Raw genomic sequence first — 17,864 nt, 5'->3', positions numbered from 1 at the left:
CTTGCAGCAGACAAGTTGGTCTTACCTGTGGTCCCGAGGCTCAAGTTTGCTCGCGGGGTGCTGCCCACGGGCTCTCTGCGGCGGCAGCAACCAGGAAGACCTGTGCCACCCCTTCCGGGAGCTTCAGTGCACCAGGGTTCCAGATGGCCTTTGGTGTTTTCCTCTGGCTTCCGAGATGTATGTACAGAGAGCAGTCCCTTCTGGTTTCCCAGGCTTGTCTGCCTCTCTGAAGGTTTAGCTCTCCCTCCCACGGGATTTGGGTGCAGAGAACTCTCCTTCCCCTCTTTTGAGGAGTTCCCTGAGCTTCAAGGGGAGAGACCTGATGGAGACCTCTGATTTAGAATCTCTCCACATTACTGCCTAGCTGATGGGTCTCTGTACTCACTCCCACCTGCTGTGGGAATCCCCTGCAAGGAGGCCTGGACAAGGTACCTATCTATGAATATTGCAAAACATCATTAGGAATCATTTTATTGATTTGTTTTCAAAAAGTCAGTTTTATTTTTAAAACTGTCATAAACTTATCATGAATACCAGTAGTCACCATATTCACACCAAATTGCCTGTATAGCCGGCAAACAGAGTTGGCTATCAGCCGACTACGTCAGAGAGGTAGACTGGGGTTTTTCTGCCTTGCTACTGTTGCTGGTTAATTTCTTGCTTCCGTTCATCTACAATGATCTTACCCCTGAGTCTCAGAGCTTGAAACTGGGGTCAGTGGCAGCAAGAGTCAGTAGCAGCTGGGACAGAAGCACAAGGTATCAATAATGTCTAGTGTGTAAAGGTGTTTGCCTTCATTGAGTTCCCACAGCATAGTCTGGTCATCCTTGCCTCCAAAAGCACAGAGGGATATATTTGAAGAGACCGTTAGATGAACCTGACTGTGATCAAATTGTCAGTTTAGCCAATGTAGTTGGTCTTCAATTTGCAATTAGCCAAATTCCATACCTTGACCAGCTTGTCAATCCACCAGAGACAATGATAGGATTGCTGCTGTTTGTGTAGAAGTATATACAGCCACCCATTCTGAATGACTCTCATCCTGGACAATATACTTGCAGACATCTAGAGTATTCCATAACACTATGGTATTGTCTCAGAATCCAGAGACAATCTGCCAGTGGTGGTTGTGATCTGTGTTATCCAGCTCTATTGGCCTTTGAGAGTCTCACAAAGGGTTATATGCTTGGTCATGACTGTAGCTGTTGTGAGTGTCACAGAAGCAACAATGCTGGCACCTGATAACTCAGGAAGCTAAGTCCCATGTGACCCTGTGGTGTGTTTGCCTGTTATGTTTGGCTCTACTGTAGGTCTCTTGGCTATCCAGTTTCCAGTTCTGGGATATTCAGTCAGTGTAGAACATGGGCTTCCTCTTAGGGTATGGGCCTCAGGTTAAACTAAACATTGATTGGCCCAACACTGCTACAGCTTATCTTGCAGGCAGGATTGATTGTAAGTCAAGGGTTTTGTGGCTTCGTGGACATCCAGGTTTCTTTTTCTTTAATCTGCAAATAACCGTCCCATGTCAAAGAGACTAGAATTAAAGGATAAAGTCTCTGTGTAAGCAACAACTCAGCCTCTCTACAATCAATGTGCTGTGTGGATGGTGTTCTTGACAATGGGGTCCCCACAGTTCATATTTCAGAGAGTAACTCTGACATAGCATCAGCCTTGGTCCTTAAGGGATCTCCATGGGACACCATCAAGAATCTAATTACAAAATATCATCCTGAGTGAGCTAACCCAGATCGTGAAAGACAAACATAGTATGTGTTCACTTATAAGTGATGTATTAGTCAGGGTTCTCTAGTCACAACATGTGGAATGTCTCTATGTAGTAAGGGAGTTTATTGTAATGACTAATAGTCTGCAATGCAACTTAACCCAACAATGGACAACAGTGAGTGGGAAGTCCAAGAATCTAGTAGTTGTTCAGTCCCATGAGGCTAGTTGTTACTGGTGGTCTGTATAAGCTGGTATCCTGAAGAAGTAGGTTTCAATGGGTGTGCTGGCAAGTTCTATACAGGTAGGTGAAGAAGACTGAGTCTTCCTTTTTCAATTGTCTTTATGTAGGCCTCCAGCAATAGGTATGTACCACCATGCCTAGATTTGGAATTTTTTTCGGTTCCAGGCTGGCCTTGACCTCAGAGATCTGCTTGTCTCAGTCTTTTGGGAATGTCCTACCTTGCTTGGGCCTAAGCATTTCAAGGCCACTATGCCACAAGATCTAGATCAAAAGCATGAGTCATCTCATGTTAAGATCTGGGTCAGACGCCTGTGTCTTCTAGCCTCAAGTTCTGGACCACAGATGTGCCCTCCATTTCTAGATTGTAGTTTGTTCCAGAGGTAGTTAAGTCAACAATCAGGAATAGCCATCACAAGAGGATATTAGCTGTTAAGTAAATGACAATCAAACTATAATCTACAGACCCAATGAGGTTATGTAAAGAGGAGGGATGCATGAACCTCCATGGGGAGGGGAAATAGAAGAGATTTTGTAGGTGGACTGGAGGTGAGTGGAGAAAGGACCAAGAGGGACCAGATTGTCAGTGGAATGAACAGAGAGAAAAAGTGCGGGGAAAGATAGAATCAGTGAGTATTGGGGGTGGCAGTGATGTGGAAACTAAGTTCAGTGGGACCTACATGGAATCTATGAGGGTGATCACTCTAGTGAGGATTTCTAGTAATAGAGGCTACAGAATCTAAACTGTCTATCTTTTTAGCCAGACAAACCTTGCAGCGATGTGACTGGGTTGAATTTCATTTTAAAATCTTTTTCCCTGTACCTTTTCTTAAAAAGTTTAACACTTTTCAATATATAATCAATTTTCAATTAAAAATATCAAAACTAACAAGAAATAAAGCAAGTCATCTTGGGAGAATTAAATGGCAAATAGGGAAATTAAGTAGCAGAAATGAAATAAAGCAGGAATGAAAGGAGAGGAACAGGATATAGTAATAATAATAATAATAATAATAATAATAATAAATGATAATAAAATAATAAAAGAACTAGGATACAAACTCCAAAAATACAGTCAAATCTGTTTCATATTGGCCATCAATTACTCAGCATGTAGCCTTCCACTAAGTGTGGTTCGTAGACCCAGTGAAACTTTATCAGAGAAAAGTAAATTTTTGCTCTGCAATAAGTTACCAATTGGAGATAGCTTCTGGGTAGGGATGGCACTTGTGTGTACTGCTCATCTCAGTGCTGGGCCCCCATCTGGCTTAGATCTGTGCAGGCCCAGAGCATGCTGACACAGTCTGGAATTCCATGTGTGTCAGTCCTGTTTCATCTGAAGGTTTTGTTTTCCTAATGTCTTCATGTTCATTGGCTCTTATAATATTTTCACTTTGTCTTCTACAGAGTTTCCTGAGAACTGAGAGGAAATGGAAACATCCCATTTAGGACAGAGTTTTCCAAGACCTCACACTCTCTTCACTTTGTCTAGTTGTGGGTCTATTTGTTCCCTTCTGCTGCCGAAGAAAATCTCCCAGATGATGGCTAAGCAAGACACTGATCTACGAATGTAGTAGAATGACATTTGGAATTATTTTATTGCAATGCTCTTTTAACAGAACAGAAGTATTTAGTTTCTACCTAAGCCCATGGCCTATATAGTCTTGTGTTCTTGATCCTCTAATCTGAGCATTGCTGGGCATTGGTTCCACAGTTTTGTCTGTCAATGCTTTTTTGTCTTTGTTTTTAAATCATAAAGGTCTCTTTCTGAAAATTATGCTGAAAAGTTAAAAAATAAAACTTTTAATATTTTTGAGATAATGAAATAAAAGAATTAAGACAGGAAGGCTTTAAGAAGAGGGAAATGAAGTGGAAACTTCTGGGTTCTTTGGGAAGTCAGTTGTGCCAGATGGTGTTTTTCTGGGGCACACATGGGAAGGAATGTTTTACTAAAGTGGACATATGTGAAAGGATGTTTCACTAAGGCAGACTTGTGAAGGAATGTTTTATTGAAGCAGACACAGGTGAAAGTATTCCTTGATAAAGCAAGCATGTGAAAAGGACACATGATGAAAGATCCTTTGCTAATGACACACACACATACACACACACACACACACACACATGTACTGGTCCACCTTACATTGATTAGTAGAGCTCTATTTGTCATGACTTTATAGAGAGAAGCACATCAAACTTTACCCAAGAGGTTCTGTGTGTTCTTGCGGCTCCCATAGACTCGGGCGCATTGGCAGAGTGGTGTCAGGTGATACTGGCTCATGAGGAGGTTTGCTAAGGCAGACTCATGTACTGAGGTAAGACTCATGGAGGACACATGATGTTTGGAGGAAGTGTAAATAAGAGTCAGTGGACTGTGAGTGGGGCTTGCTGGTAGAGATAACTGTACAAGGCTTCTTGGTCTTGAGTATTCACCAATATTTCCCTTGGTGAGAGAAGCACAGCCAAGGACTTCTGTCATTTCTGGTAATCCTGGATCATCCTCCTGATTTGTGCTGATTCAGCTGAGGCCTAACTGTTCCTGCTAGGTCATGCCACCACTGCTGCTATCCCAACACTACTGAACTGGACTACTGGTATATCCATAAAGTGTTTGTGAGTGGGTTGAGCTACATTGCTGTCCTGTCAATGGAACTGATGATTTCTTGACAATATATAGATAGATTTTGATCAAAAGAATCATTTCTGAACAGGTCCATTTCTCCTTTATCATAGTATTTCTTTTTCACTACCTCTGGCAGGTGGTGGGCTAGAAGGAAAGTTAAAGGGAGGTAGAACTAGGCAGGATGTACATGATTGAGAGGCCCACAGTACATCCCAACCACAGTTAGGTAGGAAGAGCAGAAAATAAGAGCTTTCTTTCTGCTTACATTTGAAGATATTTTGAGCACAGTGAACAGAATTAATGAGTAGGAGGCCAGGATGGCAGAAAGAGGAGGAATGAGCATTGTCACAGCCATCAAATAAACCATAAGTTCATAGCTGGAGGTGTCTGCACAGGTCAGCTTCAACAGTGGAGGGATCTCACAGAAAAGGTGTCTGATCTGCCAGGATTTGCAGAAGGGATACTGCATAGTATAGATGGTATGTCCAAGGGCACTCAGAGAAGCTGGAATCCATGATGTGGCTACCATAAGCCAGCAGATACTTGGCCTCATGAAGACCATGTAGTTCAATGGATGACAAATGGCCACATACCTGTCATAAGCCATGAATGCTAGAAGGAGGTCCTCTGCACTATTCAGTGCCAGTTCTAGGAAGGGCAAAATCACCATTGGTGACAGTGTTGTCTTTGAGCAGAAAATCCATGACAGCTTTGGAACTAATAACTAAGGTAAGAAGATCCATGAGAGACAGCTGCCCAAGCAAGAGGTAGATGGGAACATGGAGATTGACATTCATTGTGATGACCAGGATCAGCATTCCATTGCTGATCAGTGCCAACATGTAGTGATGTAGCACATAGCAGTTCAGGAGGGCCACTGCCATCCAGAATCCCCACCAAGATAAAGCCACTTCTCAACGTGGAGTTCCAGGGCTCCATTTGTTGTGGTCTCTTTACTTGCCCAGAAACAGTTGACTCAGTTTAGTTTTGCTACTATGGGCCTAGTTTTGTAAAACTGGAGGCCTCTGAGGATGTGCAATATGACTCTCATAAGATGGTATTTCCCCCTACTAAATAGCTAAGCTTCTTGGTTTTCAAATTTCTAGTTCTAGATTATATCTAGATAAAAGTTCTGTTTATGCATAGAATAGGTATATAGTAATACCTAAACATCATGTTATCCTTTTATGAAATACTGAGCAGGACATTAAACTTGTATAAATGCAAGATAAGTTAAATTATCTTTTGAGTTAAGGTTATTCTGAAATACTTGTCCTATATTATTACATTTAACTAATGCCTTAAATATTACAATTAGTTTCTCATACATTTGTTTAAATATGTATTTAACAAATACATATTGGTTAAGAGATGTGATTTCAAAAATTGCTACTGGAATTTTCCACATTTCTTTATTTGTTTGTATGATTTTAGCAGGGATATTTCTGTATATTCAAGACTCCCCTCATTTGATAGTGCTCTTGCCTAGACCTTCTGAGTGTTGGAATTTCAATCAAACTCCCTAGCTTTTATTCTATATGTTATAATCCAATATGCTTATAATGAATCTCATTAAAAGAAGACAAATTTGTTTACCTTAGTTATTTCTATTGCACAGTTCCCCCTTCTCCACGAGTCTTTAGAGGAGTATTAACTGTCAGAAACTAGATTATACTAGTGAGAAAGTGTTGCATTTAGACTTAAACCTTTATGATCACAACAAACATATTTGGTTTACTGTATTTGTATTCAGTGAGTACATGGAAATATACAGAATTGTAACTCATAAGTCCTTTCACAGAAACAAGATTCTGATTTGTTTTAGAGAAATGATGAAAATGACTACAAACAGGTAGTTTTTGTTGTATTTTGGCCCAATAATTGAAGCCTAATGTTGCCTTTTGCCTTGGTCTTTACTTTCCCTCTTGCAAGTATGAAGTAAAGGCAGCAGATAGAAGAAATGCAGGGATGGGGAGGAAATACAGCTTTTTTAGAACGCTGGTGTTGATGTTGTGTGTGTGTGTGTGTGTGTGTGTGTGTGTGCGTGCATGTGTATGTGTATGTGTGTATGTGTGTGTGTGCGTGCGTGCATGTGTATGTGTATGTGTGTATGTATGTATTTATGTATATATAAATGTATATATAAAATGTTGACATATCATTAGTTTCCATTGTCTTCACAAGAAGATATTAGTACCTTAACAGGTAGTTATGAGAATATGGATGTCAATAATGAAGTGCATTTAGGGCACTAATAAATTTCTAATATTTATTATCAGAAGCTATGATGTCTTCAGAGTCTGGAGACAGGTATTTAGACTACTAATAGGAAGAAAGTGTCTAGAACTAGACTCCATCAAAGACTTTGTCTACATATCGTCTCCTATGATTATTCTTGTTCCCACTCGAGAGAAAGACTGAAGCGTCTGCACTTCAGGTTGAGCTTCATGTGGTCTGCGGATTATCTCGGGTAATCCAAGCTTTTGCACTAATATTCACTTATCAGTCGGTGCATACCATGTGTGATTTTTTTTTGTTATTTGGTTATTTCACTCAGAATGATATTTTCTAGTTCCATCCATGTGCCTATGAATTTCATGAAGTCATTGTTTTGTTTTGAAATCTAAATGGTTTTTTAATTAGGTACATTTTATTTACATTTCAAGTGTTATTCCCTTTCCCAGTTTCCTGTCCATAGGCCCCCATCTCCATCCCCTCCCCTATACGGGTGTTCCCCTCCATTCCACTCGTCTTACCGACCCCCCCCACATCCCCCTGCACTGGGAGGTCCAACCTTGGCAGGACCAAGGGCTTCCCCTTCCACTCATGCCCCAACAAGGCTATTCTCTGCTACATAGGCAGTTGGAGCCCTGGATCAGTCCATGTCAGTCTTTCGGGAGTGGTTAAGTCCTTGGAAGCCCTGGTTGTTTGGCATTGTTGTTCTTATGGGGTTGCAAGCCCTTTCAACTCTTTTGTTCATTCCTCCAATTCCCCCAAAGGGGGTTCTGTTCTCAGTTCAGTGATTTGCTGCTATCATTGACCTCTGCATTGGACATGCTTTGGATGTGTCTCTCAGGAGAGGTCCATATCCGGTCCCTTTCAGCATGCACTTTTTAGCTTCATCAATCTCATCTAGTTTTGGTGGCTGTATAAATATGGGCCATATGTGGGGCAGGCTCTGGATGGCCATTTCTTCAATTGTTGCTCTAAACGTTGCCTACATATCCCCTCCTATAGATATTATTTTCACTGAACTGAGAATAGGTCCCCTATTGAAGGAATCAGAGAAAGAACTGGAAGAGCTTGAAGGGGCTCGAGACCCCAAAAGTACAACAATGCCAAGCAACCAGAGCTTCCAGGGACTAAGCCACTACCTAAAGACTATACATGGACTGACCCTGGACTCTGACCCCATAGGTAGCAATGAATATCCTAGTAAGAGCACCAGTGGAAGGGGAAGCCCTGGGTCCTGCTAAGACTGAACCCCCAGTGAACTAGTCTATGGGGGGAGGGCGGCAATGGGGGGAGGGTTGGGAGGGGAACACCCATAAAGAAGGGGAGGGGGGAGGGGGATGTTTGCCCGGAAACCGGGAAAGGGAATAACACTCGAAATGTATATAAGAAATACTCAAGTTAATAAAAAAAAAAGAAAAAAAAAAAAGAAGGGGGAGCATCCACATTTTGGTCATCCTTCTTCTTGAGCTTCCTGTGGATTGCATCTTATGTAATTTGAGCTTTTGATCTAATATACACTTTTCAATGAGTTTATACCAAGCATGTTTTTCTGTGACTGGGTTACCTCATTCAGGATGATATTTTCTAGTTCATTCCATTTGCCTATGAATTTCATGAAGTCATTGTTTTTGATAGCTGAGTAGTTCTCCATTGTGTAGATGTACCACATTCTTTTAATCCATTCCTCTGTTGAAGGGTGTCTGGGTTCTTTCTACCTTCTGGCTATTATAAATAAGGCTGCTATGAACATAGTGGAGCACGTGTATTTGTTGTATGTTGGAGTAACTTTTGGGTATATGCCCAGGAGAGGGATAGCTGGGTCCTCAGGTTGTGGAATGTCCAATTTTCTGAGGAACCTCCAGACTGATTTCCAGAGTGGTTGTACCAGTTTGCAATCCCAACAACAATGGAGGAGTGTTCCTCTTTCTCCAGTTCCTTGCCAGCATCTGCTATCACCTGAGTTTTTTAATCTTAGTCTGACTGGTGTGAGGTGGAATCTCAGCATTGTTTTAATTTGCATTTCCATGATGACTAGGGATGTTGATCATTTCTTTGGGTGCTTTTCGGCCATTTGATATTCCTCAGCTGAGAATGTTTTGTTTAGCTGTGTACCCCATTTTAATAGGGTTATTTGGCTCTCTGGAATCTAACTTTTTGAGTTCTTTGTATATTTTGGATATTAGCCCTCTATTAGATGTACGATTGGTAAAGATCTTTTCCCAATCTGCCGGTTGCTGTTTTGTCCCAATGAAAGTGTCTTTTGCCTTATAGAAGCTCTGCAGTTTTATGAGGTCCCATTTGTTGATTTTGATGCTAGAGCATAAGCCATTTGTGTTTTGTTCAGCAAATTTTCTCCAGTGCCCATGTGTTTGAGATGCTTCCCCAGTTTTTCTTCTATTAGTTTGAGTGTATCATTGTTTTTGACAGCAGAATAGTACTCCACTGTGTAGATGTACCACATTTTCTGTATCCATTCCTATGTTGAAGGACATCTGGTTCTTTCCAGGTTCTTGCTACTATAAATAAAGCTTCTATGAAAATAGTGGAGCATGTGTCCTTGTTATATGTTGGAGCATTTTTGGGGGGATATGCCAAGGAGTGGTATAGCTGGGTCCTCATGTACACCTTTCTGAGGAACTGCCAAACTGATTTATAGAGTGGTTGTATCGAATTGCAATCTCACTAACAACAGAGGAATGTTCCTCTTTTGCCACATTCTCACTAGAATCTATGGTCATCTGAGTATTTTATCTTAGCTTTCCTGACTGATGTAAGGTGGAAACTCGGGTTTCTTTTGATTTACATTTCCCTGATTACTAAGGATGTTGAACATTTGTTAGTACTTCTCAGGCATTCGATATTCCTCAGTTGAGAATTCTTTGTTTAGCTCTGTATCCCCTTTTTTAATTGGGTTATTTGATTCTCTGGAGTCTAACTTCTTGAGTTCTTTGTGTATATTGGATATTAGCCCTCTATCAGATGTAGGATTGATAAAGATCTTTCCCCAATGTGTTTCTTGCTGTTTTTGCCTAATAATAGTGTCCTTTGCCTTACAGAAGCTTTGAAATTATATGAAGTCCAATTTGTTGATTCTTCATCTTAGAGCATAAGACATTGGTGTTTTGTTCAGGAAATTTTCCCCAGTACCCATGTTTTTGAAGTTCATCTGCACGTTTTTTTCAATTAACTTGAATGTATATGGTTTTATGTGGTTTTATCTGGTCCTTGATTGACCTGGACTTGAGGTTTGTACATGGAGATAAGAATGGATCGATTTGTATTCTTGTACATGCTGAACTCCAGTTGAACCAGCACCAATTTTTGAAAGTGCTATTTTTTCCATTGAATGGTTTTAGCTCCTTGGTCAAAGATTAAGTGACCATAGGTGTGTGGGTTCACTTCTGGGTCTTCAATTCTAGTCCACTGATCTACCTGCCTATCTCTGTACCATACACCTTTTATCCCTATTGCTCTGTAATACTGCTTGAGGTCAGGGATGGTGATTCACCTAGAAGTTCTTTTATTGTTTAGTATAGTTTTTGATATCCTGGAGTTTTTTGTTATTCTAAATGAATTTTCAAATTGCTCTTTCTAACTCCATGAAGAATTGAGTTAAAATTTGATAGGGATTGCATTGAATCTATGGATTGCTCTTTGCATCATGGCCATTTTTACAATATTAATCCTGCCAATCAATGAGCATGGGAGATCATTCCATCTTCTGAGATCTTTTTTAATTTCTTTTAATGTTCATAAGGTAAATTGGTCTGAAGTTCTCTTTCTTTGTTAGGTCTTTGTGTGGTTAGGTATAATTGTAATTGTGGCTTCATAGAAGAAATCGAGCAGTTCTCCTTCTGATTCTATTTTATGGAATAGTTTGTACAATATTGGTTTTAGGTCTTCTATTAAATTCTAATATAATTCTGTACTAACCCCATCTGGTCCTGGGCTTTTTTTGGTTGGGAGACTTTTAATATCCGTTTCTATTTCTTTATGAGTTATGGGACTATTTGATTGCTTTATCTGATTCTGATTTAACTTTGGTACCTGGTATCTATCTAGAAAATTGTCAATTTCATCCAGATTTTCCAGTTTTTATAGGCTTTTGTAGTAGGATCTGATGATTTTTTTGAATTTCTTCAGATTCTATTTTGTGTTTCCCTTTTACTTTCTGATTTTGTTGATTTGGATTCTCTATTCCCTCTGATTAGTCTGGCTAAGGGGTCATCAATATTGTTGATTTTCTCAAAGAGCTAGCTCCTGGCTTTGTTGATTCTTTTTATAGTTTTTTGTTTGTTTATTTCTACATGGATGATTTTAGCCATGGGTTTGATTGTTTCCTGTTGTCTACTCCTCTTTGGTGTATTTGCTTCATTTTGTTCTAGAAATTTTAGGTGTGCTGTCAAATTACTAGTGTATGTTTTCTCCAGTTTATTTTTGAAGGCACTCAGAGCTATCATTTTTTTCCTCTTAGCATTGCTTTCATTGTGTTCCGTAAGTTGTAGTATGTTGTGCCTTCATTTTCATTGAATTGTAAAGTGTCTTTAATTTCTTTCTTTTCTTGACCAAGTTATCATTGAGTAGAGCATTGTTCAGCTACCATGTGTATGTGGGCTTTCCATCATTTTTGTTGCTATTGAAGACCAGCCTTAGTTCGAGGTGATACAAGAGAATGCATGGGATTATTTTAATCTTCTTTTATCTGTTGTGGTCTGTTTTGTGACTGATAATAAGGACAATTTTAGAGAAGGTACCGTGAGTTGCTCAGAAAAGGCATATTCTTCTGTTTTAGGGTGAAATATTATATAGATATCTGTTAAATCCATTTGGTTCATAACTTCTGTTAGTTTTCCTATGTCTCTGTTTAGTTTCTCTTTCCATGATGTGTCCATTGCTGAGTGGGGTATTGAAGTCTCCCACTAGTATTGTGTGAGGTACAATGTGTGCTTTAAGCTTTAGTAAGGTTTCCTTTATGAATGTAGGTGCCCTTGTATTGTATTCAGAATTGAGAGTTCATCTTGTGGATTTTTCCTCTGGTGAATATGAAGTGTCATTCCTTATCTCTTTTAATAACTTTTGGTTGAAAGTCAACTTCATTGGATATTAGAATGGCTACTCCAGCTTGTTTCTTTGGACCATTTGCTTGGAAAATTGTTTTCCAGGCGTTTACTCTGTGGTCATGTCTGTCTGTGTTACTGAACTGTGTTTCCATTACACAGCAAAATGTTGGGTCCTCTTTAGGTATTCAGTCTGTTAGTCTATGTCTTTTTATTGGAGAAATGAGTCAATTGATGTTGAGGGATATTAAGGAATAGTGATTGTTGCTTCCTGTTATTTCTGTTGTTAGAGGTGGAATTATGTTTGTGTGCCTCTCTTCTTTTGGGTTTGAATATTACTTTCTTGCTTTTCCTAAGTTGTAGTTTCCCTCTTTATGTTGGAGGTTTCCATTCATTATCCTTTGTAGGGATGAATTTGTGGAAAGATATTGTATAAATTTGCTTTGTCATAGTATATCTTGGTTTCTCCACCTATGTTATTTGAGAGTTTTGCTGGATATAACAACCTGGCCTGGCATTTGTGCTCTCTTAGGGTCTGCCCAGGATCTTCTGGCTTTCATAGTCTCCTGTGAGAAGTCTTAACTAGTTCTTATAAGTCTGCCTTTATATGTTACTTGACTTTTTTACCTTATTGCTTTTAATATTCTTTCTTTGTTTTGTGCATTTGATATTTTGATTATTAAGTGATGGGAGGAAATTTTTTTCTGGTCCAATTTATTTGGAGTTCTGTATGCTTCCTGTATGTTCATGGGCATCTATTTCTTTAGGTTAGGGAAGTTTTTTTTTTCTAGAATTTTTGAAGATACTTAGTGGTCCTTTAATTTGAGAATCTTTGCTCTCTTCTATACCTATCATCCTTAGGTTTGATTTTATCATTGTGTCCTGGATTTCCTGTATGTTTTGTATTAGGAGCTTTTCGCATTTTTCATTTTCTTTAACTATTGTGTCAATGTTTTCTATGATACCTCCTGCCCCCAAGATTCTCTCTTCTAACTCTTGTATTTTATTGGTGATGCTTGAGTCTATGACTCCTGATCTCTTTCCTAGGTTTTCTATCTCCAGGATTGTCTCCCTTTGTGATTTCTCTATTGTTTCTATTTCCATTTTTAGGTCCTGGATGGTTTTGTTTAATTTCTTTACCTGTTTAGTTGTATTTTTCTGTATTTCTTTAAGGGTGTTACACATTTCCTTCTTAAAGTCCTCTATCATCAATATGAGATATTATTTAACCCCTAATTTTGCTTATCAGGAGTGATGGGGTATCCCGGACTTGCTGTAGTGGGAAAACTGTGTTATGATAATGCCAAGTAGCCTTGGTTTCTGTTGCTTATGTTCTTGTGATTGCTTCTCTCCATCTGGTTATCTCTAGTGCCTGTCCTAGCTATCTGTGACTGGAGTTTGTCCTTCCTGTTATCCTGGTGCTGTCAGAACTCCTCAGAGTTCAGGTCTCCTTTTTATCTTGGGGTCCTGGGATCCTGGGATCCTGAGTATCTCACAGCTCCTGGGAGTCAAACTGCCTCTGAGATACTGAACTCCTGGTGTGACAAATTTCCTGAAGTCTTGTTGTATCAGAGTTCCTGGGAGTCAAGGGTTTTCTGGGTTTTGCAGGAACAGGTGGGGGGAGGCCAGAGCTCTGAGTTTGCTCAGAGCACAGATAAAAGCTGTAAGGAACTCATGCCTCTGGGTAGGCAGGGTTTGTGTTTCATGGTTCCTATATGGGTACCAGTTGTGCTGGGTGTTAGGGAAGAAATTGTGGCCTCAACTGTGAACTTGAGTGTGTCAGAGCTCCAGTGCTCTGTGTGTGTCAGATTACCGGGGAGTTGAGCTTCCTCTGTGATCTTGTGCTCCTGTGATCTTGGGCCTGTTAGCACACCTGTGCTCCTATGATCTTGTGTTCCTGTGATCCTGTGATCCTAGGCATGTTCAAGTACCTGGGTGAGGTACTTCCTCTGGGTGTTGTGGGAATAGGTGCAGGGCCAATGCCCAAGGTCCACTCAGTGCACAAGTTCAGACAGGAAGGGACCTGTGCTTCTGCCTGGGCAGGGGTTTCTATGTCCCTGGATCCTGTGGGACCAAGTCACTCTGGATGTTGGGACAGATGTTGTGTCCTCCCACCCTGTGATCCTGGGTGTGTTAGATGACCTGGGTGATGGGCTTCCTCTGGATGTTGTGGGAATAGGTGAGAAAACAGAGCCCAAGGTCTGCTCAGGACACAAATTCCGACTGGAAGGGACCTATTCAGTTGATTTTAACCATGATTTATATGACTACTTCTGAGACTTTTCATAAGGGAAAACATTACTCACATACACTAGAGAGTGCCATTAACACATACAAATGCTTACATGAAACACATTTATTTGACAGAGATGAAATAGCTAGCTGTATTACCAAACACCTATTGGTGTCATACTCTATTACAAATAATTGCCAGGCCACTTCTTTCTCATGACAGATGTTGGAATTAACCATATATTCCACAGACCTCTCTCCATGTATTTATCTTTATCATCCTGTTTAATCCTCACAATGCTTCAAAATAAGTCTTTTTGTTACTGGAAATTTAGAGTTTAGAACATTTTTTTCAAGAAGTAAAAGTTTAAAGTTATACTAGAAAGTGAGTTGCATTTAATTCCAATGGTGTTCTGACTGCTGGCCAGGGACATTTCACCAGCACTCTGTATTACCACAATAGAACACAAGAATCTCACTGTGTACCAGCAGGTCAAGAAAGCTCTATATGAACCTATCAGCTTAGTAAAGTGAGTGCCAGCAACAAAAATGAGTGAAATTGACTTAAATGAGTGCAAGATTTTACTCACACTACTTATTTCTAGAATGCTAACTTCATTTTGTCTATAAACTTGATTGATCTTAATCAAATACAGGAGTTTTAATATTTTAATTTTCTTAAAAAAAGGAAAGAAGCAGTTTCTACAAAGAGCAATACTAACCATATAATACTGCACATTTAAGTTAACAAGAGAACTGATAAATGGGACCTCATGAAACTGGAACGCTTCTGTAAGGCAAAGGACATAGTCAATAAGACAAATTGGCATCCTACAGATTGGGAAAAATATTCACTAACACCACATCCAATAGAGGGCTAATATCCAAAATATATAAAGAATTCAAGAAGATAACCACAAAAAAAAACCCAAATAACCCAATCAAAAATGGGGTATAAAACTAAACCATGAATTCACAATAGAGGAATGATTGAGAAGCACCTGAAGAAATGTTCAAAATCCTTGTGATTCAGAGTGATCAGAGAAATGCGAATCAAAATGACCCTGAGATTCTACCTTACACCAGTCAGAATGGTTAAGATCAAAAACCTCAGGTAACAACACATGTTGGCGAGGATGTGGAGAAGAGGAACACTCCGTCATTGCTGGTGAGATTGCAAACTGGTACAACCACTCTAGAAATCAATTTGGAGGTTCCACAGAAAATTAGAAATAGACCTACCTAGAGACCCAGAAATACCACTCGGGAATATACCCTAAAGATGGCCCACCATGCCACAGGGGCATATGTTCCACTATGTTCATAGCAGCCTTATTTGTGATAGCCTTAAGGTGGAAATAGCACAGATGTCCCATGGCAGAAGAATGGATACAGAAAATGTGGTTCATTTACACAATGGAATACCACTCAGCTCTTAAGAACGAGTACATCCTGAGTTTTGTACACAAATGGATGGAACTAGAAAATATCATCCTGAGTGAGTTAACTCAGACCCAAAAGGACATGCATGATATGTGCTCACTAATAAGTGTATCTTAGCTGAAAGAAAAGTACAGAATATTCAAGATACAATCCACAGAACTCAAAAAGTCAATAAGCTGAAGGGCCCTAGGGAGGGAGAAGAAAACAACCACAAGGGGGGAGAGAGGGAGAAACAGGACTGTGAAAGGGATGAAAGAAGAGGGTAACTTGATCTGATATTGGGTGGGGAAATTCCTGAGGCCCTGAGGGCCAGCAGAAAGAAAGGAAGCAGGGGAGCTTGGAAGGAAGGAGGTTAAGAAGACCCTCTAGAGTATACGAGAGACCTGGGAAGAGAGAATCTCTCAGGACTGAAAGGGGGGCCCTAGATGAAATACCTACAGTAGGGAGAGGAAACTTACTGAACCCACCTCCATCAGAAAGACAGGGCATAAAGTGAGGGATGGGGTTACTATCCTACAGTCAAATCTCTGAACCACAATTTTCCCTGTCTGAAATAAATGCAGGGGTGGAAATGGAGAAAAACCTGAGGAAAAGAAGGTCCAGTGTCAGGCCCATAGTGGGATCCAGCTCAAGGGTAAGCCCTAAGACCTGACACCATTACTGAGGCTATGGGGAATTCACAAAAGGGGACCTATCATGACTGCTCTCCAAAGGACCCAACGAGCAGTTGAAAGTGTCAGATGCAGATATGTGCACCCAACCAATGAACAGAAGATGCTGAACCCTCTGGTTGAGTTAGGGAAAAGCTGGAGGAAGCAGAGGAAGAGGGCAACCCTGTAGGAGGACCAGCAGTCTCAATTAACTTGGACTCCTGAGATCTCTCAGACACTGGATCACCATGAGGCAGCACACACCAGCTGAGATGAGGCCTCCAACACATATACAGCAGAGGACTTCTGGGAGTGTGTTCAGTCAAAGAAGATGCACCTAACCCTCAAGAAACTGGGGGCCCCTGGATATTTAGAGGTCTGGTTGGGTGGGTGGGTGGTGACATCCTTGTGGAGATGGGGGTTGGGGATGTGGGGAGGAGGTATGAGATGTGGAACTGTCAGGGTGAGAGGGAGTGGACCAGGATGGGAATAAAATCTGGAGTGTAAAAATAAATATTTTTTTTAAAAAAGAACCATATTGTCTCTTCCTTCTATTTTTTCAAATTTAAATTTATTATCCCTTTGATTTTTTTTACTGATCTATTTATAGGTTTTTTTGTTTTTTTTTTTTTTTTTTTTTTTTTTTTTTTTTTTTTTTTTTTTTTTTTTTTTTTTTTTAGAAAATCTCAGACTGGTTTGTATAGCAGCTGTGATACTTTATTCTCCCATCAATAGCGTATTCCTTTCCCTATATCCATGAGAGCATTTATTGTCAATTGGTCTCCTGATGACAGTCCTTTCTAGTATTTTAGTTCAATATAAAAGCGGTAAAATATGTGCACATGAAGTACTATGAGATATTTTGACACATGTACAGATTGTAAAATGTTTATATCTAGAACAATAGTAAACATATAGATTCTTTATGGTTGTTGATATTTTAAAATGTTAGGAGAGATGGGCAAATACTGTCTGCTTCTATAATTCACAGGCCAGAATGGTAAGTGTTGAGTTCCCGTCGTTGAAAAAAATAAGAAAGGAAGACAAAAGAAAAGAAAAAAGAAAGAAAGGGAAATTGCATAAGAGAGAGGATTGGAAGAGGAGAGGAGAGGAGGGGTGAGGAGAGTTTAAGGTCTTTTATTAAATCAAAGAAATCTCCATGAATGCAGATGCGTGGGAAGAGAGAAAGAATGAAGAAGATGCAAAGTTCTTAAGCAAAATAGTCTCTTTAATATTACACTTTTGGCCAAGATTAGCTAGTTTAAGAAAATCTTAAGCATTTTTTCCAATTAATATGTGAGGTATCTCCTTGAAACTATGTTTTCTTATTCTTAGTCCAATAACAACTTAAAATCTCAGGGATCATGATCAGGTGGTGAGGTAAGGCCAACTTGAAACTCTAACACAGGCAATTAGATTTGAAAATGATGTATAAATTTTAAAGTCACAGAAAATAATTTTAAGGAGGGTGGACTTAATTTTATAAAATATCCTATAATATCCAAAGAGTACTTTAAATGTTTGTTGTATCTCATACTTACATATCAAAAGACCACACTTTTATTCTCTTGGTTTTGCCAGTAGTATTTCATTCATAGTAGAAATGTTATTTTATTTTTTAGAGGACTAAACTTTAAAAAAAAAACATCTATTAGAACAAT

At 39.6% G+C, this 17,864-nt stretch overlaps 2 pseudogenes; both read right to left on the bottom strand.

Annotated features, from left to right (window-relative positions):
• Positions 1 to 549: 549 nt before the first annotated feature.
• On the bottom strand, positions 550 to 2,764 carry Rack1-ps2 (receptor for activated C kinase 1, pseudogene 2; annotated as a pseudogene).
• Olr216-ps (olfactory receptor pseudogene 216) lies at positions 4,649 to 5,622 on the bottom strand (annotated as a pseudogene).

The sequence above is a fragment of the Rattus norvegicus genome, chromosome 1, assembly GCF_021556685.1.
Source record: "Rattus norvegicus strain SHRSP/BbbUtx chromosome 1, alternate assembly SHRSP_T2T, whole genome shotgun sequence".
NCBI classification, from domain to species: domain Eukaryota; kingdom Metazoa; phylum Chordata; class Mammalia; order Rodentia; family Muridae; genus Rattus; species Rattus norvegicus.
The sequence above is the reverse complement of the archived record's forward strand: the minus strand, read 5'-3'. Positions and strand labels throughout refer to the sequence as shown.